The sequence below is a fragment of the Elaeis guineensis genome, chromosome 8 (assembly GCF_000442705.2).
Source record: "Elaeis guineensis isolate ETL-2024a chromosome 8, EG11, whole genome shotgun sequence".
Classification (NCBI taxonomy): Eukaryota; Viridiplantae; Streptophyta; class Magnoliopsida; order Arecales; family Arecaceae; genus Elaeis; species Elaeis guineensis.
The window spans coordinates 89484862-89506953 of record NC_026000.2 but is presented as its reverse complement, the minus strand read 5'-3'; the positions used below and the strand labels follow the sequence as shown (position 1 = coordinate 89506953).

Here is a 22092-nt window from a genome sequence, read left to right as displayed (position 1 = left end):
CTCCAGTGATTATTAAACTAATGGACTCATTATCACTCACTTAATGGGATGTTATGACTTAGTTATCACTATAACTTAATCATTTTAGGGACCTAATAATTTTTGAGAATTTTTATTAAAGGATAGAAGAGAAGAAATTAACCAGCCAATTTTAATCCTCCACTGACTTCACCAAGTCAGATTAAAAAGAATTTAATTAAAGCCGACATTAGGAGCACCTAAATCAGTCACACTGATTTACCTAATGACATGGGTGAGCCCTAATCACCAAGTGATCTAATCAAAACCTAACTCATCAGGTTGGCCAAGTAAGTGAGATCAGTGGTGGGGATATGCCATTAACTCGTCAGAGATCGAATCAATGCGAGTAGCTCTCACTTAAGAACCACTGGTCAAACTGCCAAACTTACCTTAGACACCAACCGGTTCATTAATTTTTATTTGATCAACTTAGTAAATAGGGTCCACCGCGTAGCCATGAATTAAGTCCATCTTGATCTAGTTAAAGACATGGACCCATTCAACTACAACTATTGAAGTTGAGTCTAGAGTGTCCTTGACCTAATCTAATTCAACTTTGATTAGATTTGACCAATTACTCTAATTTAGTCTATTTCTTTAAGCTAATCTTAGGTCTAACCCAATTATGGACCTAATCCATCTAACTTATTGACCTACAAGTTTATGCAATTGTCTTAGGTCTTAATTCACAATTCTAGACCAACTTGATAACATTTAATTCTTTTAATTAAGTATTTGGGCTGATGGGTCAGGGTTTGATATTTCAAAAATAATTTTCAAATTTGAAAGTTTTTATTTTTTGTTCACCAAATATGTTGACTCATTTCACAAATAGATCAGCACATTTCATAAATAGCAATCCTATTGCTAATTACATAACAGAAAATAACTCAATTAAAATAAATCATGAATATTCCTTTTAGATCTAATCTAACACATTCATGATAAATTTTATAATTGAACCTTTACAATTAAGTCCTTTCACTGCTTCATCTGCATGGGATATAATTATAGCGGTACCCCTACCGCCATAGGAGAACCCCATCGAATGGAAGGAGAGGGCCTTTAAACCCTACTTTTCTCCTATGATCGGACGACCATGGCAACCAATCTAATTAGATTACTTGCTACTTGGATCAAGTATATCTAAATATACCAATTTCAAATTTAAATTTCAAATTTTAAATTTCAAATTTTAAATTTTGAATTTTAAATTTCAAACAAAATTCAAATTTCAAATTTCAAATTTTTGAATTTCAAATTTTTGAATTTCAAATTTTGAATTTCAAATTTAAAATTTCAACCAAATTTCAAATTTCAAATTTTAAATTTTAAATTTTTAAATTTTGAATTTCAAATTACAAATTTCAAATTTTAAATTTTGAATTTTAAATTTTTAAATTTTAAATTTCGAACAACTTTCAAATTTTAAATTTTAAATTTTGAATTTTAAATTTTAAATTTAAACTTTTAGATTATAACTTAATCTATGCATGTAAATTTATATATCATATCTTAGAACCGACTCTGATACCATTTGAAGAAAATTTTTAGTGTAGGGGTAAAATGATAATTTTAAAACTTTTTCAAAATTACTATTTTACAGTGAAAATTATTAATTAATCTAATTAATTAATATATATTTATCCTATACTAGGATCTAAATATGATATATAGCATGCATGCATTTAAATTTGAAATTCAAATTAGAATAGTAAATAATTTACTGTTATGTGTTCAGAACACAATACCTTTATGCGGGTAGTCGATCGCCGTAATCTGATCACTATCGAAAGGGTCTGATCATCATAATATAGCTACATAATGTGTCTGGCCTCTGCAGATCGTCTACACGAAGCTTCCGATCTGATCGGCTCCTCATGAATGCTAGTTCGTGACTGCACCTTTTTGATGGCCGATGTTGATCGAACTCCTTCGATCGATATCTGCCGACACTTTGGATACTCTGAATCATCAGCGAAGGTGGTAGAGAAGTTGATGATGCTCTCTCTGAAGTTTGGTGGGATCACGACACTCGTAGCTCATGTTCTCACTTCCCGAACCCTAAGCCAAAACCCAAGGGCACACAAGAAATCTCTGCACCCACTTTTATTTCTTTTCGTTTCTTTTCTCTCGAAAGGTTTTGGATCTTCACCTCATGCAAAAAGCTTTCTCACACCCCCTTCTATCACTTAGAAAAATTCTACACACGCCCCACATCTCTTTTTTTTTTAAAACAGTGCAAGACATGTCTTATCCGCATGAGAGGATAAAGATAATTGGTTACACACTTGAATTCAAATCAAATTTGAATTCAAATGCAAACCAACTCATCCCTATCCACTCTGGGTGTGAGAAGAGAAGGGGTGTGGCTTCTTTGTGTGTGGAAAGATTTCATGAGAAACTCTTTCTCGTGTATGATAAGTGGCACAAAAGATGGATAAGCAAGAAGGTGCAAGGGATAAGTTATCCATTCAAATTCAAACAACCTTTGAATTTGAATGGCTAACAAATCAAGTTTATCCAAAAATTGGTGCACAAGAGTGGGCATGAGATGCCTTCTATGTGGAAAAAATTTCACTAGAAGTTGCTTCTCGTGAATTCAAATGGGCACTGAAGAAGTGAGGTGGCGCAGGGAGAAAAGTCAAGGTGGTTTGAACCTAATTGAGCCAACCTAATTAAAATAGGTTAAGCACAATTAGACTAAATTAAACCCAACTTAATTAGGCTTAATTAGACTCAATAAAATCCTAATCAAATCAGAAATTAACTAAGCCCAATCCCTGATCAAATCAGGGACCAAACCACTTCGACGATTAGGTCAACACTTAACCTAATTGGGTCAAACCCAACTGAATCCAATTCAATTGGACTTGATCCAAAAATAATTACTCAATCAAATTGAGTTAATTAGCAATCAAATTACTAATTAAATCTCTCATAAATATTGAATCCAAATCCGATGGGCAATCGGGTATCAAAGTCCATCGATATGAAACATTGATTGAAGAGTCCCAAACCAGTGGGACTCTTGACCCCGGTACCCAAATGTGTGGAACTCATGATCAGAGAATCCTGATTCTCGATCATAGAGTTTCAGACATGTAGGACTCATAGTCCACGAGCATTAGGGCTCTTCATCAGCCATCAGATCAGATAGGAACCTCTAATATGTGTGACCCCGCAGGTTCGAACCTAAGTCGATAGCACAAGAACTAATTCCTGTACTATTCAAAGTGACCATCTAGCAATGGTACCCGATATTCGGATAGATCGAATAGTCAATATCGCAATACTCAGAACCTACGTGAATATGGTTACTGTATAATTCATCCCTTTTGACCCCTGTGTTTAGGATGACTCAGGGTTAAACTGTCAACCCTGATCAGATCATCCGAATCATGCTCAACTCAAACAGTCCTGTGACTCCTCACTGGGACTACCCTGGTCAAGATTTTGCTAAATTAAAATATGACTATACACAGCTCCTGAACTGGAGTGGTCAATCCCATCTTGACACACGCACCGACAAGTCAAGTACTTGACTACACCCAACAGCCTTCTGTCACTGAATTAGAAATTCAGGTAGTCCAGTGCCTAAGTGCAGTGAGTTGCTTGCAAATCACCGTGGTGGTCTCAGGTCGGAGGGACATTTATACCCATATCCCATCGGAGCAAATCTTGACAGCAAAAATAGCTCCAGAGTCAGTCACGTTCAGTGCAGATGTACCCTTACATCTCACCTGTATGCCATACCAGTGTCTCCATACTCTTTGGTTAAGAGGACAACCAACCCATATAGCACACAACAACCTATGCTTGATAAACATTGTTGTCCTTGGTAACAACATATCATTTGATTGTGAACAGGTTTAAGGATTAAACAACAAATCCTCCTTTGTCGAGTCTAAATAGTCCTAAGGACTTCACCACAACACAGGAGTTCATTAGAAGATGAAATAATTTGTGATGAAAAAGCCAAAATAACTTTTATTTATTTATAACTTATATACTAATACAAAAATGAGCACAACCATCAATAGACTGACGATTGACTTTGGAACACTATTCCCAACATACACCACTCCCAACGTTAGAAAACGTAAGCAATTTCATGCATGTATTTTGAAATATTTTTGAATAAATTATAATAGAAGATAATTAGATTAATCAAATTAATATAACATGCATATGATCTAATCATCAAATCAACCTACTCTAGAATCTATGATATGATATGTTACATATAAAATCTGAAAAATACTGAAGATAAAATCAGTATGCATGCATGTGAGCAGTAGATCACATCTACTTCTAATCTGAGTTTAAAACTTGATACCTGAGTGTGGGTCGATGATCATCACTACTGAGAGATATGCTAGAGAAGATCCTTGCTGGTTGCTCATAGCCACACATGCATCCGATCTCTACAAAAAATCTACTCGAAGCCCAGATCTGATCGGTCTTCTCGAAAATGCTAGCTCGTATGAAGATCTTCTTCTTTGACTGATTTGGATCCTTTCTTTAAATTTTTAAAATCTTTTCAAAGATTGAAGATGGACTTCTGGAGGAGATGAAGAAGTGAAAGAAAGATAGAGAGAAAAATATTTTTTCTCTTATTTTTTTCTCTCTTCCTAAATCCTTAGGACCAAAAATATAGAATTCAGATTTTTGCGCACACACCAAGAGAGAGGACTCTCCTCTCTATTTTTCATAGCATGAACCATGCCCCAAGCTCCTCCACATGAAGAACTCTTCTTCTGGTACCTTACATGTATAAAAGAAACCACGAAAGCCCCTTTCATAGGCATGTAAGGAGGTGGGGTGAAGAGTCCTAGTGATCGTGGACTCTTACAAGATATCACCTTCCTTCATAATTCCACATCCCAAAATATGTCAAAAAAATATGAGATGCCTCTTCCTATATTTTTTCACAGTAAATCAATTCTCCAACTAATCTCCCACAAAAAATCTCCTCATAATATCAATGTGGAGAGGTGATTTGGGTAAGAATAGATTCTCCTAATAAAAAATATTTTGAAATCTAATTTTAAAACCTTTTTTTATCAAAACTAAATCAGATTTGGATGTAATATAGAAAAAGGGAAAGGAATCTTTGGTGTGAAAAAATCTCACACAAAATAATTTTGTGCATGGAGATATATGGCGTCAAAGTGCAAGGTGCATGGGGAGAAGAGTCCTATTCCAATAAGGACTCTTAATTTTCTTATTTGAATCCAAATCAAATCACATCTGGTTTAGCCCAAATAAATATATAAAACTCAATCTAATTAGGTTCATAAATTTTTAATCAAATTTTAATCAAATTAAAAATTGATTGAAGCAAAGTTCAGATCAAATCAGGAACCATTCTCCCTTAGCGATTAAATCATCTCATAACCTAATCAGGTCAAATCTAATTGAATCTAATTCAATTAGATTTTATTTAATTTTTTTTACTTAATAAAATTAAGCTAATCAGTAATCTAATTGTTAATTAATTTTTATTATTTTTTTATTATTTAATAAATTAATTTATTATAATTTTTGTATAAGATTAACCATCAATTGAATTGACGATTAAGCCCTTGAATAATTCTCAATCATTGATCAGCCACATGATTAGTCAGAAATTTTTTTTGAGTGTGACCCTATATGTTCGAACTTAAGTCAGTAATATAGAAATAATTTTTGAACCAATAGATAAAACCATCTAGCAATGGTGACTCGATGTCCGGATAGGTCGAATGAAGGTGAAGCACCATTCAAGAACCTATTGGCGTACGGTTACCGTATAATTCATCTCTTTGACCCTAATGCTCGAGGATGACCTAAAATTTAACTATCAATCCTAGAAAGTCATCCATATTATATTTTAATCTTTTTTAAATCTATCACATAGATTATCCTGATTCAGATTTTGCTAAATTGAAATAGATTGATGTTGGGAATAGTGTCCCAAAGTTAATCATCAGCCTGTTGATGGTTGTGCTCCTTTTTATATTAGTATATAAATTATAAATAAATAAAAATTATTTTGATATTTTTCATCATAAATTATTTCATCTTCTAATGAACTCCTATGTTGTGGTGAAGTTCTTAGGACTATTTAGACTCGACAAAGGAGGATTTGTCATTAAGTCCTTAAACCTGTTCACGACCAAATGATACGTTGTTACAAAGGACAACAATATTTATCAAGCATATGTCATTGTGTACCATATGGGTTGGTTGTCCTCTTAACCAAGGAGTGTGGAGATACTGGTATGGCATACAAGTGAGATGTAAGGGTACATCTGCACTGAATGTGACCGACTCTGGAGCTATTTCTGCTGTCAAGATTTGCTCCGATGGGATATGGGTATAACTGTCCCTCCGACCTGACACCGCCACGATGACTTGCAAGCAACTCACTGCACTTAGGCACTGGACTACCTGAATTTCTAATTCAGTGATGGAAGGATGCTGGGTGTAGTCAACTACTTGACTTGTTGGTGTGTGTGTCAAGATGGGATTGACCACTCCAGTTCAGGAGCTGTGTACAGTCGTGTTTTAATTTAGCAAAATCTTGGTCAGGGTAGTCCTAGTGAGGAGTCACAGGACTGTTTGAGTTGAGCACGATTTGGATGATCTAATCAGGGTTGACAGTTTAACCCTAAGTCATCCTAAACACAAGGGTCAAAAGAGATGAATTATATAGTAACCATATTTATGTAGGTTCTGAGTATTGTGATTGTAACTATTTGACCTATCCGAACGTCGGGTACCATTGCTAGATGGTCACTTCGATTAGTACAGGAATTGGTTCCTGTGCTACCAGCTTAGGTTCGAACCTGTGGGGTTACACACATTAGAGATTTCTATCTGATCTGATGAAGAGTCCTACATATCTGGGACTTTATGATCGAGAATCAAGATTCTCTGATCATGAGTACCACATATTTTGGGTACCGGGGTCAAGAGTCCCATTGGTTTGGGACTCTTCGATCAAGATTTCATATCGATGGAATTTGATACCCGATTGCCCATCAGATTTGGACTCAATATTTATGATAGATTTAATTAGTGATTTGATCACTAATTAACTCAATTTGATTGAGTAATTATTTTTGGATCAAGTCCAATTGAATTGGATTCAGTTGGATTTGACCCGATTAGGTTAAGTTTGACCTAATCGTCAAAATGGTTTGGTCCTTGATTTGATCAGGGGTTGGGCTTAGTCAATTTCTGATTTGATTAAAAATTTATTGTGCCTAATTAAGCCTAATTAAATTGGATTTAATTTAGTCTAATTGTGCTTAACCTATTTTGATTAGGTTGGCTCAATTAGGTTCAAACCACCTTGACTTTTCTCCCTGCGCCACCTCACTTCTTCAGCGCCCATTTGAATTCATAAGAAGCAACTTCTTGTGAATTTTCTCCCACGCAGAAGGCTTCCCACGCCCCACATTTGTGCACCATATGGGTGGATAAAGATGGTTGGTTGGCCATTCAAATTCAAAAGAAAGTTTGAATTCAAATGTGCAACCAATCCATGCGCCACCTTGCTTTATCCATGCACCATTTGTTTTACACAAGTAAGAGTTTCTCGTGTAAATTCTCCATGCACAAGAGAAGCCATGCCTCCTCTCTTCTCATGCATAGAGTGGATAGGAATGAGTTGGTTAGCATTTGAATTTAAATTTGATTTGAATTCAAATGAGCAACCACTTATCTTTATCCTCTCACGCAGTAAAAATGCTGCAAAGATGCGGTCTTGCATCGTTTTAAAAAGGAGATAAGAGAGGGTGTGCGCATAGATGATTAGAGAAAAAAAGGTGGCATGAGAGAGGTTTCTTGCATGAGAAAAGAAAAGGAAAGAAGAGAAAAGGAGAGAGAAGTGAGCGCAAGCTTTTCTTGTGTACCCTAGGGTTTTGGCTTAGGGTTCGAAAAGTGAGAACATGAGCTACGAGTGTCGTGAGCCCACCAAACTTCAGAAAGAGCATCATCAACCTCTCTACCATCTTTGCTAATGATCCAGAGTATCCGAGAAGTCGACGATATCGATCGAAGGAGTTCGATCAACATCGGCCATCAAAAAGATGCAATCACGAACTAGCATTCGTGAGGAGCCGATCAGATCGAAAGCTTTGTGTGGATGATCTACGGAGGTCAAACATACTATATAACTATATTGTGATGATCAGACCCTCCCGACGGTAATCAGATTGCAGCGATCGACTATCCGTATAAAGGTAATGTGTTCTGAACGCATAACAGTAAATTGTTTACTGTTCAAATTTGAATTTCAAATTTAAATGTATGCATGCTATATATCATATTTAGATTCTAATATAAGATAAACACATGTTAATTAATTAGATTAATTAATCATTTTCACTGTAAAATAGTGATTTTGAAAAAAATTTAAAATTACCATTTTATCCCTGCACTCAAATTTCACTTCCAATGGTATCAGAGCGGGTTCTAAAATATGATATATATATTTGCATGCGTAGATTAAGTTGTAATCTAAAAATTTGAAATTTGAAATTTAAAATTTAAAATTTGAATTTTGAAAGTTGTTCAAAATTCAAAATTCAAAAATTTAAAATTCAAAATTCAAAATTTGAATTTTGAAATTTGAAATTCAAAATTTAGAATTCAAAAATTTAAAATTCAAAATTTAAAATTTAAAATTTAAAATTTGATTAAAATTTTAAATTTGAAATTCAAAATTTAAAATTCAAAATTTAAAATTCAAAATTTAAAATTCAAAATTTAAAATTTAAAAATTTGAAATTTGAAATTTAAAATTTATTTGAAATTTAAAATTCAAAATTTAAAATTTAAAATTTGAAATTTGAAATTTAAATTGGTATATTTAGATATACTTGATCCAAGTAGTAAGTAATCTAATTGGGTTGGTTGCCATGGTGGTCCGGTCATAGGAGAAAAGTAGGATTTAAAGGCCCTCTCCTCCCATTCAATGGGGTTCTCCTATGGCGGTAGGGGTGCTGCTGTAATTATATCCCATGCAGATGAAGCAGCGAAAGAACTTAATTGTAAAGGTTCAATTATAAAATTTATCATGAATGTGTTAGATTAGATCTAAAAGAATATTCATGATTTATTTTGGTTGAGTTATTTTCTGTTATGTAATTAGCAATAGGATTGCTATTTATGAAATGTGCTGATCTATTTATGAAATGAGTCAACATATTTGGTGAACAGAAAATAAAATCTTTCAAATTTAAAAATTATTTTTGAAATGCCAAACCCTGATCCATCAGCCCAAATACTTAATTAAAAGAATTAAGTGTTGTCAAGTTGGTCTAAAATTGTGAATTAAGACCTAAGACAATTGTATAAACATATGGATCAATGGGTTAGATGGATTAGATCCATAATTGGGTTAGACCTATGGTTAGCTTAAAAAATAGACTAAATTAGAGTAATTGGTAAAATCTAATTAAAAGTTGAATTAGATTAGGTCAAGGACACTCTAGACTCAACTTCAATAGTTGTAGTTGAATGGGTCCATGTCTTTAACTAGACTAAGATGGACTTAATTCATGGCTACGTGGTGGAATCCTATTTACTAAATTGATCAAATTAAAACTAATTAACCAGTTTGTGTCTAAGGTAAGTTCGGTAGTTTGACCAGTGGTTCTTAAGTGGGAGCTACCCGCAATGATTCGATCTCTGACGAGTTAATGGCATATCTGTTGGGAAATGTGTCCCAAAAAGCCAATCGTAAAGCTGTTGATGGTTGAGCAACCAAGTATTGTAATTGATTTGCTAATAAATAAAATCTATTTGGCATTTTCATCATAAGCTTTCATCTTCTAATGAACTCCGTTATTATGATGAAGTCCTTAGGACTATTTAGATTCGATAAAGAGAGGATTTATCGATTAGTCCTTAAAACAGTTCACGACCAAATGATAGGCTGTTAATAAGGACGACAGCTTCTATCGAGCATAGGTCGCTGTAGGCCATATGGGTTTGTTGTCCTCTTAACCAAAGAGTGTGGAGACACTGGTATGGCATACAGGTGAGATGTACCATTACATCATCATTGAACGTGACCAACTCCAGAGTATTCTACTGTCGAGAATGTCTCTGATCGGATATAGGTATAAGTGTCCCTTAGACTTGAGATCGCCTCAGTGACTTGCAAGCAACTCACTGTGCTTTGGTACTGGACTAACTGAATTTTTAATTCAGGGATGGAAGGCTTCTGGGCACAGTCAAGTACTTGCGAAGTCAGAGTGTGATCGAGATGGGATTGACCACTCCAAGAGTTGGAGAAGAATGAGTCGCTGTATTTCAATTTAGCAAAACCTTAGCCAGGGTAATCCATCAGATGGATTTGATATTTTGAAATACAATGTGGACAACCTGATCAGAGTTGACAATTGAACTCTGGGGTATCCTATGATCATTTTGGTCAAGGGGATGAATTATATGAAAACTATATCCGCATGGGTTCTAAGGATGTTGTTCTACACATTCGACCTATCCGGTCGTCGGGTATCATTGCTAGATGGTCACTTCGATTGGTATAAAAATTTGTTTCTATACTATTGGCTTAGGTTCGAATCTATGAGGTCACACACATTAGAGTTCATGATCTGATCGGATGGTTGATCAACGATTAAGAATCGTTCTAGGGTTAAATGATCAATACGATTGACATTTAACCCAGTGCAAGTGTTGCAGGAGGATCGATTAGCAATTCGATTGCTAATTGACTTAATTTGATTAAACCAATAGGCTGAGATTAAGTTTAATTAAATATAATTTAATTAAATTTAGTTTGGGCTTGATTGGATCAAGTCCAATTGGTTTATTGGATAAGCCAAGTGCAAGGAAAAACTAGTCCTAGTTCAACTAGGATTTGGGTCAATCTAATTTCTAATTTGATTAAAAAATTAAATCAGATTTAAATCTAATTTAATCTGATTAAATTAGGTTCATAATTGGGTTAAGACCTATTTTAATTGGGTTGATCTAATTTTGGTTTGATTTGGTTTGAGAAACCAAATTAAAATAAGTCATATGATAGAATCCTAGTAAGACTAGGATTCCACCTTGCACCACATAAGCCTTCCCCACGCCCTCTCTCTCATTCAATGCCAATCTCCTCTTATTTTGTGTGACAAAAGCCCTCTCCCATGTCTCTCCCATGTTTACAAAAGGTCTCCTCTCTTCTTTCTTACATGGAAGGTGGTTTGGATCAAATCTAAAAGGAATAAGTTTGGATTTCGAATTCTATGAGATAGAGTTTTAGAAATCCAAAACTCTTTCAATTTTGCACCAAATTTATCCAAATTTTTTTTGTAATTTTCATAGATTTTAGGGTACATATTGTGTACCCTTTGCTAGTGATCCATGCACAAAAATATGGAGGAGGTGCTCAAGAGTTGGGCACCCCTTAACTTGTCATGTTTGGATAAGCCTTGACTAGGTATTTGACCTAGACAAGGACTCTATCATATCTCTCTGTATAAAAAGAGTTTCTTTATAAAATTTTTGGAAACGTCAGATATTTAAGAGATATTTGTGTCATCCAAAAATCAGAAAGAAAAACCTTTGGGTTGTGTAGATATAGGAGACACAAGATAGGGTGTCTAGAGAGAGAAACGAGAAGAAGAAGAGGGTCTTCTTCTAGGGTTATTTGTTTTTATATCTTTCCTCCCTCCATCTTGAGTTTTCTGAGAGTGTCTCAAATTTGAAACTCCTCCTTTTACTTTCTATCTTTGGAAGAGTCTAAATCAAGAAGAAGGAGGCACCTGATCAATCATCAAAGAAGGATCAGCGCAGTACTAGTATACTGTGCTGATTTCCTGAAGCAGGACTTCTGATCGAGATTCATGAGCTTGTGTGGATGACTCCTAGAGGTTGGATGCATGTGCGGCTTGAAACATCATCCTCAAGCCCGGATCAGTGAGGTTAGAATGTCTAACTTGCAAGGTAATAGATCTGATCTATTGTTTAATACATACATTAGATGTAGTATAGAAACATGTTGATATGATCAACATGTAGTTCATGCTATATTTATATATTTTAATTTTTGATTTAATACTATGTAATAATCATGTAATAAGGTCTTAGATCTAAGAATTTTCTGATTTTAAAAAATAATTTTAATTTATTTTAGTCTTTCGCTGTATGATCTTGAAAAAGTTTCAAGATCTAACCCTGAAACCCTAGATCTGGTTCATTCAATATCCCCACCACTGATCTCACTTACCTGGCCAACCTGATGAGTTAGGTTTTGATTAGATCACTTGGTGATTAAGGCTCACCCATGTCATTAGATAAATCAGTGTGACTGATTTAGGTGCTCCTAATGTCGGCTTTAATTAAATCTTTTTTAATCTAACTTGGTGAAGTCAGTGGGAGGATTGAAATTGGCTGGTTAATTTCTTCTCTTCCTTCACTTGATAAAATCTTCAAAAATCATTAGGTCCCTAAAATGATTAAGTTATAGAGATAACTAAGTCATAGCCTCCCATTAAGTGAGTGATAATGAGTTCATTAGTTTAATAATCACTGGAGGCCCAAAGGCCTGGTGCTTATTGACTAATGGAATTATCATTCATAGTATGATAATTTGGTTGAGTCTTTCTGATGGTGGTCAGGTTGGCCGGCCAAAGTCAGACCTGATCATTTATTTGTCTGATTCACCAAATCAAGTCATGTTAATGGTTGGACCTAACCAGATCTTTTCAGTGGAGGCCAAAGCCTACTGATTAGGTTCTGGGGTAAAATAAATTACTAAAAATTATTTAGAGAAACAACTGGTTATGAACCTACCTGATTTATGTCACAAATTGACATAAAAAGTATCAATTAATATCTAAATTATCTAACTTTATTAGGAAATTGATACTTGTTATTATATTTTGCAGAAGAAGAGGTCATCAATAGAAAGAACAAGGAAAGAGGATTCCAATGGTGCAAATTTTACGCAAAACGGAGTTAAATTGATCCAAGAATTGAAGAATGAAGAAAGAAGACTCAATTGGATCAAACCCGAGTCAAATCAGGTCAAAATTGGTCAAAAATCAACTGATTTGGTAATCTGGTTAGCCGTCTGGTCCACAGCAACAGGCGCCTGGACCATGGACCCATCGGCGCACCACAAACCAGCCAATCAGCGAGTCTCGGCTCACCACAATGCATCGTGAGCCCGATCCACACGCGTGGTCCAGGGCTCATGAGGAAAGAGAAGATGGTCCGAAGGGCAACCTGGTAACTTCACATCACTCGATGGTCCGATCTTCTCTGATCAAGATCCAACGCTCCACATTTTTGCACCATCGGACGGCCACCATCGCAGCCGGTCAAGATCCAACCGTAATCAAGGCAATTGCAAGAATCAATAAACACTAGGATAACACGGGATCCTTCTGCAGCGTGATCCAACAGACGAAATCTTCCAGCGCCTTGATCGGACAGTCCGTGATGCATCTGACCTGATCCCATCTCTGCAGCATGATCCAACGGCAGCGCTTCACCCAGATCGTGATCCGACGGCCCAGAATCACTTTCGGCTTGATTTATTAGATGAATTGGGTCCTTTAGATGAAGATCGGACGGTTGAAACAATTTTTAGGGTTTCTTGATGGATTTAAGTGCTTTTTGAACGAGATTTGAGCCCCTAAACCCCCCTAACAGCCTTCTAAAACCTCTTAGTCCCACATCTAAAGTTTTAAAAATCTTATAACCCCCAAATGCCTATAAAAAGCTCCCAAAGGCCCTTGTTTTAATGATTCGGGCCTTCCGATCAAGCTTGTAACCCAAGATAGTGGCGTTTTTAGCTTTCTTCTCAAGCCTCGAGCTTTGAGATTTTTGTAATAATTTTTTTTTATATATAATCTTATTTTTATGCAATTTTATCTCTTTACATTATGCAATTTATTTTTCTTGCAATTAGGATAGTTTAATTTATGCAATTTAATTTTATGCAATTAGGTTAGTTTAAATTATGCAGTTTAAATTTATGCAATTAGGATAGTTTAATTTATGAAATTAGGGTAGTTTATTTTTTTGCATTTAAATTTTGTAAGTAGATTTAGATCATGTCTAGCTAAGCATCCCTTCTAGGGTTTGCGATGAAGCTAGATCATGAGTAGGGGTTTTACATAGGGTTCTTTCTTTTTCTTAGGGTTTCTTTTTCTTCCTCTTTTGCCAAGAATTTTTGATGAACTACAGTTGGGTCAGAGTCCCTTCATAGTTCATGCTTGATTCAGTGCATAGGAGGAGAAAACCCTAAGGGATCCTAGTTACTACTCCCCTGTAAAGAATCTTGATGGGTTATCGTTGGGCCTTAATCCCTTCATAATCTATGCTTGGAAAAGACAAGAGGAGTAGTCATTAGGATCAATAAAAAAAATTCTAGATAGAATTCTCTAATCTAGATCTAGTGGATTCAAAAACCCTAGATCCTTAGTCTTATTGTCTTTAGCAAACAACTTTTGATTTTTGATTTTCGTTAAAGCTCGCTTGAGCATAGATTTGAAAATTATTTTTTAAACCAAGTCTCTGTGGGATCGACCCGTACTCGCTGGTCGTGCTACTCTGCACACTATGCGCTTGCGGTTTTATTTACAAATTTTAAGATTTGCACATCAAGTTTTTGGCGCCATTGCCGGGGATTTGGCATTTTAAATTGTTTTCAAATATTTATTCTTCGTGCTTTATAACTCTTTTTCTTTTTCCTTAAGGTTTCTAGATTTAGTTGGTGATTGCTGGAAAACTCAGGTATGCTTCTAATTTTTCTTTTATTATTTTTAGTTAATTACTTTTCCTTTTAGACCTAATCATTTGAATTTACTTAATCACAAAAAAAAAATAAATAAATAAAACAAAACAAAAGACATTTCATAATCGTGAAGTAAAATATCAAAATAAAAAAAAAATCTAAATTAAAATCTTTTACATTCTTGGTCATCTTGTTTATTTGCATTTGCATTTTCATAATTAATCTAAGGTCATCAACCCATTAACAAGATAAGGTGGGGATTTCATTACCCTTCCTTAGCCCAAAAACCTTCTCCATCATATTGCATTACCTAGACCTTTAATCTTAAAATCAATTAGACGTCAACCTTAAGAAATTCGAGCTCAATAGGACAAGGAACCCTAAGAGTTCTACCAAGTTTGAGTTGTTTGATTAGTTGGTGTCTAGGCAAGTCCCTGAGGGTGGTTTGCTAAATTGGTTCAGTTGCTGGCCTGGCCAACTCGTTTGGTGTCTAGAAAGGCAACGATGAGTGGACCTCCCACCTCTTATACTTACCTGGCTAACTAGTTGATCAATCTCCACTTGGAAGGCTTGAAGGGTCATCTTGGAATAATTAGGAGCTGTCTAGATTTAGGTTAACCCTAGGATAGATTGAGTTTAATTTATTATTTCACTTGTTTGAAAAATAAAAAAAAATTATTAAAATTTAAATTAATTTGGTTACTTTTCTTTAGATTTAGGACTCCTTAGGATCTTTTCTTTAAAACTTTTTCTCTTTTCTTTCTTTTTCTTATACATAAAAATTTTTATAAAAAAATTATATAAACATCGAGAACCGTACACCTCGTGTGTGGAGAAGAGTGTCGGGTCGTCTAGTTAGAATTAAGTCAATTCCTGTTGTTCCAATGGCTGAACCAATCCAACCCATGACCCTTAAGGATTTGTGTTATCCAGTTGGCTCCATCCAACCATCTTGTATCAGGTTGCCACAACCCACAGCTAACAATTTTGAAATCAAACCTCAAATCATAAATATGCTTCCAAAATTCACAGGATTAGAGGATGCTTATATATTTATTAGAGAATTTGAGGAGGTATGTGCAACCATGAAACTGCAATTAACAGAGGATGAGGTCAAACTTAGATTAATCAACTTTGCCCTTAAGGATAATGCTAAGAAGTGGCTTTATAGTCTGCCAAACCATTCTGTCACTACCTGGGAGGGCTTTGTGAGAACATTTTTGAAAAAGTATTTCCCCCATCATAAAATAGCTAGGATTAGGAATGAAATAAATCAATTTTACCAACTAGCTGGTGAATCATTTTGGAAGTACTTTGATCGTTTCAAGAATCTTTTGACCCAATGCCCACACCATGGAATAGAAACTTGGAGACTATGCCAGATCATCTATGAGGGGTTAGATTCAAACTCAAGAACCATGCTAGAGTCCATGTGCCAAGGCCAATTTATGGACAAAGAAACTACTGAAGCTTGGCAATTCTTAGAAGACCTAGCCGAGAAAAATTTACAATGGGAAACAACTAGGGAACCTGATAAAGCTACACCTTCAAGAGGAAGAATGCATCAAATTCAACCAATCAAAGCATCAGAGGCCAAGATTGCAACCTTAACACGTAGATTGGAAGCCTTAGAATTACAGAGACCAGCCAATGTAAATCAAATATCTGCACCCATGTGTAAAGGGTGCAATGCACCAGACCATGTCTTAGAAAAATGTTCCTACTCGAATGAGTGTGCACAGGTGAATGCCACCTATCAAGGATCATTGAACAATCCTTATGCACCCACATATAACCCAGGTTGGAGGAATCACCCAAATTTCTCATGGTCTCAGAATCCTAATGTAGGCAATCCAAATTTCAATCAGCAAAATCTAAGGTCTAACCCAGTGATGAACAACCCACCAGGCTTCCATGATAATGACAAAAAAATTATCTCTTTAGAGAAAAGCCTAGAAGCCATGATGAAGACACATACCAGCTTTATGCAAACCACAGGTCAACTCATTAATAATAACACTCAAGCTATAACACGTCTAGAAATGCAAGTAAGTCAGCTAGCTTCGACCATTAGTGAATGAGAACATGGTAGGTTACCTAGCCAACCTGAGCCAAATCCTAGGAACCAAAATGGTCCACGACCCCAACAAGGAAACCAAGTTAATGGTGTAAATGCCATTCATACCTTAAGATCGGGAAAACAAATAGACAATAAGGTAGTTGCACTTGATGATATAGAGGACTCATTTTCCGAGTCATCTTCTAAAACTACTACCTTTCAACTTCAAGCACCAGAAACTGAAAATTCACCTAGTCCAGTACTTAAAAGTCCTAGAGCTCCTTTTCCAAACAGACTGAAATCCAATAAATCTGAACATTTAGATAAAATTTTAAAGGTATTTAAACAAGTCCAAGTTAATATTCCTCTTTTAGATATAATCCATCAGGTTCCAACTTATGCCAAATTTTTAAAAGATCTTTGCACTAGAAAAAGGACCACTAATGTACCAAAGAAAGCATTTTTGACTGTAAGTGTCAGTTCATACCTATCTAGCCATGTGCCAATTAAATATAAGGACCTTGGAGCTCCAACAATTTCTTGTGTTATTGGAGAAATCAATATAAAAAAGGCCTTGCTAGATCTAGGAGCTAGTGTGAATATCCTTCTATATTCGGTGTATGAGCAACTAGGATTAGAAAAACTTCAACCTACTGGGATCACATTACAGTTAGCCGATAGATCTCTCAGGATCCCTAAGGGAATGGTCGAGGATGTTCTGATAAAGGTTGAAAATTTCATTTTTTCTGTAGATTTTATTGTTTTAGAGACTGAGCCAATTGCGAATCCTAAAGGACATATACATGTCATTTTAGGAAGACCATTCTTAGCTACGGCCAATGCTGAAATCAATTGTCGAAATGGTCTAATAAAGTTATCCTTTGAGAATATGACCATTGAGCTTAATGTTTTTAACTTAGAACAGGAATCCTCTTCTCATGCTGATGTCAATGTAGTCCAAGATGGTATTTATGAATCCATTGACATTAGTGATGATGAAGTCGACCTAGAGTCTAACTCCTGGTTAATCAGATTAATCAGGAATCGACACTCTTACTGAACCAATCATTGAGATGGTGAAATCATCACCTAAACCATCGATAGAGGAAGCACCCATTTTAGAACTGAAATCCCTCCCAGAACATCTCAAGTATGCATATCTAGGACCCAAAGAAACTTTGCCTGTAATTATTGCATCAGACCTAGATCCCAAGCAAGAGGAGTTAGTGTCAGTTCTAAAAGTAAATCAAGAAGCAATAGGTTGGACCATAGTAGATATCAAAGGAATAAGCCCTTCTATAGTTCAACATAGAATATACTTAGAGGAAGAGGCTAAACCAACAAGAGAAGCCCAAAGAAGGCTTAATCCAGCTATGAAGGATGTAGTTAAAAAGGAGATTCTGAAACTCCTAGATAGTGGAATAATTTATCCTATTTCTGATAGCTCTTGGGTAAGCCCAGTTCAAGTAGTACCCAAGAAATCTGGGGTAACAGTGGTCCAAAATGATGCAAACGAACTTATCTCAACTAGGACCCAAACGGGATGGAGGGTCTGTATAGACTATAGAAAGTTGAATGCTGTGACAAGAAAAGATCACTTTCCTTTGCCATTTATTGATCAAATATTGGAAAGACTAGCCGGACAAGAGTTTTACTGTTTTCTTGATGGATACTCCGGTTACAACCAGATCTCCATAGCCGCTGAAGATCAAGAAAAAACTACATTTACCTGTCCATTTGGTACTTTTGCCTATAGACGAATGCCCTTTGGACTATGTAATGCACCGGCAACCTTCCAGAGATGCATGATCAGCATGTTTTCAGATATGATAGAACGATTTCTAAAAATTTTTATGGATGACTTTTCTATTTTTGGCCTAACCTTCTCTGAGTGTCTGAATCACCTGCAATTAGTTCTAGAATGATGTAAGGAGAAGCACTTAGTTCTCAACTGAAAAAAATGTTAGTTTATGGTCAAACAGGGAATAGTTCTTGGCCATGTCATTTCCAAAAAGGGGATTGAAGTGGACAAGGCCAAAATAGATCTAATTGCAAGTCTTCCACTACCTAAATTTGTGAAAGAAATACGTTCATTTTTAGGTCATGCTGGATTCTATAGAAGGTTTATTGCCAACTTTAGCAAAGTTGCACGTCCACTGACTAATCTTTTGGCAAAGGATACCAAATTTGAATTTACTCATGAGTGCTTGGAATCTTTTGAATTTCTAAAAAAAGCAATTGTATCAGCTCCAATCATTCATCCTCCTGTCTGGTCTGAACCATTTGAATTAATGTGTGATGCATCCGATCATGTTGTGGGCGCAATCTTAGGTCAACAGATAAATAAGCTGCCTAGAGTGATATATTATGCAAGTAAAACCTTAAATGATGCGCAGCTTAACTATACCACAACTGAGAAGGAGTTCCTTGTCATTGTCTTTGCTTTAGAGAAATTTAGATCTTATTTGGTTGGGACCCACACCATTGTTTACACCGATCACTCAGCCATTAGACATCTCCTAGCAAAGAAGGATGCCAAGGCACACTTAATCAGATGGATTTTGCTCCTTCAAGAATTTGACCTAGAAATTAGGGACAAGAAAGCCACTGAGAATGTTGTAGCAGATCATTTGTCCCGAATTCCAGTCGCACCATCTAGTGAACCATCCATCAATGAATCTTTCCCAGATGAGCAACTCATGTCTGTGTCTACTGAACCTTGGTTTGCTGATATTGTAAATTATTTAGCCATAGGTAAGATACCTTCTCATTGGACTAAGTAGGATAAATATAAATTCTTTGCCCAAGTGAAGTATTTCATTTGGGATGATCCTTATCTTTTTAAACAATGTCCTGATCAAATTATTAGGAGGTGTATCCCAGATAACAAAGTCATGAATATTTTATCTTTTTGTCATGATCAAGCATGTGGGGGTCACTTCGCGTCTAAAAAAATTGCTGCTAAGGTTCTCCAATGTGGTTTTTATTGGTCCAATTTGTTTAAGGATGCTCATGAATATTGTAAAAGTTGTGCTCAATGTCAAAAAATAGGTTGAATCACCAAGCGACACATGATGCTACTCAACCCAATCTTGGTAGTTGAAGTTTTTGATGTTTGGGGTATCGATTTCATGGGACCATTTCCAAATTCCTTTGGAAATGAATATATTCTAGTAGCAATTGATTATGTTTCAAAATGAGTAGAAGCAATTGCATGTAGAACACCGATAGCAAAATGATCATTAAGTTTCTTAAAGAAAATATTCTCTCCCGTTTCGATATTCCTAGGGCAATCATTAGTGATCGGAGAACCCATTTTTGTAACCGACCTTTTGCAACATTGATGAAAAAGTATAATGTCACCCATAAATTGGCCACACCATATCATCCTCAAACTAGTGGGCAAGTTGAAGTGTCAAACCGACAAATCAAACAGATCCTGAAAAAAACTGTTAGTGCCAATAGAAAGGATTGGTCTTTGAAATTAATTGATGCACTTTGGGCATACCGAACCGCTTTCAAGACCAATCTAGGAATGTCTCCTTATAGGATTGTATTTGGTAAACCATGTCACTTGCCTATTGAGATAGAACACAAAGCCATGTGGGCCATCAAACAACTAAATACAAATTTGAACGACGTTGGAAACCATAGGAAGCTTCAGTTGAATGAATTAGAAGAACTTAGAAATGAAGCCTATGAAAATGTAAGGATATACAAGGAACGAACCAAAGCATTTCATGATCAATCAATTATGAGAAAAACTTTCAATATCGAACAAAAGGTGCTCTTATATAACTCTAGATTACATCTGTTTCTAGGAAAGCTTAGGTCTAGATGGACAGGACCATTTTTAGTAAAGGAAGTCTTTTCACATGGAGCTGTTGAGATAGAAAACTCAAGTAATGGTGTTATCTTTAATGTTAATGGTCAACGATTAAAACTATTCTTGGAATTACCTATCGAGACTGTTGAAGATGCCATGGTTCTTTATGAACCAACTTATTCTAATTAAATTGCTTCGAGGTTTGGTCTGACTGAAGACATAAAACTTAGCACTTCTGGGAGGCAACCCACTTATTTAATTTCTAATGCTTTCTTTGTTTTCAGTTTGCTTAGGACAAATAAATTAGATAAACTCCATTGGGGACAATGTCGGTCAAGTTGGGGGGAGAGCTTGAACAAAATCAGGTGTTATCATTTCCTTTTCCTTCCACTATGAGTTATTTCTTGCATTTAATATATTAAAAAAAAAATTGAAATAAATTAATCTAGAAAAGAAATAAGAGTAAGTTAGAAAGTATTTGCTAATAAATGTAGTGAGTCACGGAGAAGATTAGCTGGTTAGACTCTTGGTGGCCTAGGTCATTTAAAGACTATTAGCACTTCCAATTGCACATGCACACTAACAAGGTAAAGTAGGTGTTAATTGTAAGGCCAATTAAGGATTTGAGTATTATTTAAATTAGATAATTTTCTCTACACCCCAATTGAAGAAATTTGAATTTAAGGAAAGAGCTACCTGCCTGAAATAAAATACAAAACACAGAGTAAATGTGGATTGCCCTAAGTCTAGTAACCGGGTCTCTTCACCTAAGTCAAGTGTTGAGATTCGTGTCAAACAATGGTGGAAAGGCCAGGATGCTCAGCAAAAAAAAAAAAAAAAAAAAAAATAGTGTGAAAGCTACCTTAATTCTTTGTTTAATCTGGGGTGTATAGAAAATTAATCGAACTAAGTTATGAAAAATGATATAATTGGCCTGTACAAGTTAATACTGAAATACTAAGTTAGTTATCACTCACACAAGTGCTATAAAACTTTAAGTGTACTCTAAGAAAGCTCCTAAGTAGACTGACTACCGATTCTAATTCGAAGCTCATTACTTAGTAATACTAGAAAACTTCTTGAATTTTGATCTTAAATTAATTTGTAAAGGAAGGATCTTTTTGGAATATAATCTTATTTTGGTACATTGCTAAGGGACTTGCAATGATTAAGTTGGGGGGTGTGATTTATGTCACAAATTGACATAAAAAGTATCAATTAATATCTAAATTATCTAACTTTATTAAAAATTGATACTTGTTATTATATTTTGCAGAAGAAGAGGTCATCAATAGAAAGAACAAGGAAAGAGGATTCCAACGACGTAAATTTTATGCAAAACGGAGTTAAATTGATCCAGGAATTGAAGAATGAAGAAAGAAGACTCAATTGGGTCAAATCCGAGTCAAATCAGGTCAAAATTGGTCA

At 35.4% G+C, this 22092-nt stretch overlaps 1 non-coding gene across 1 annotated transcript; it reads right to left on the bottom strand.

Annotated features, from left to right (window-relative positions):
• Nucleotides 1-16032: 16032 nt before the first annotated feature.
• Nucleotides 16033-16139, bottom strand: LOC140851353 (small nucleolar RNA R71). The gene has a single exon (XR_012134105.1). It is a non-coding gene; the product is annotated as a small nucleolar RNA R71 (small nucleolar RNA).
• Between the last annotated feature and the right edge of the window lie 5953 nt (nt 16140-22092).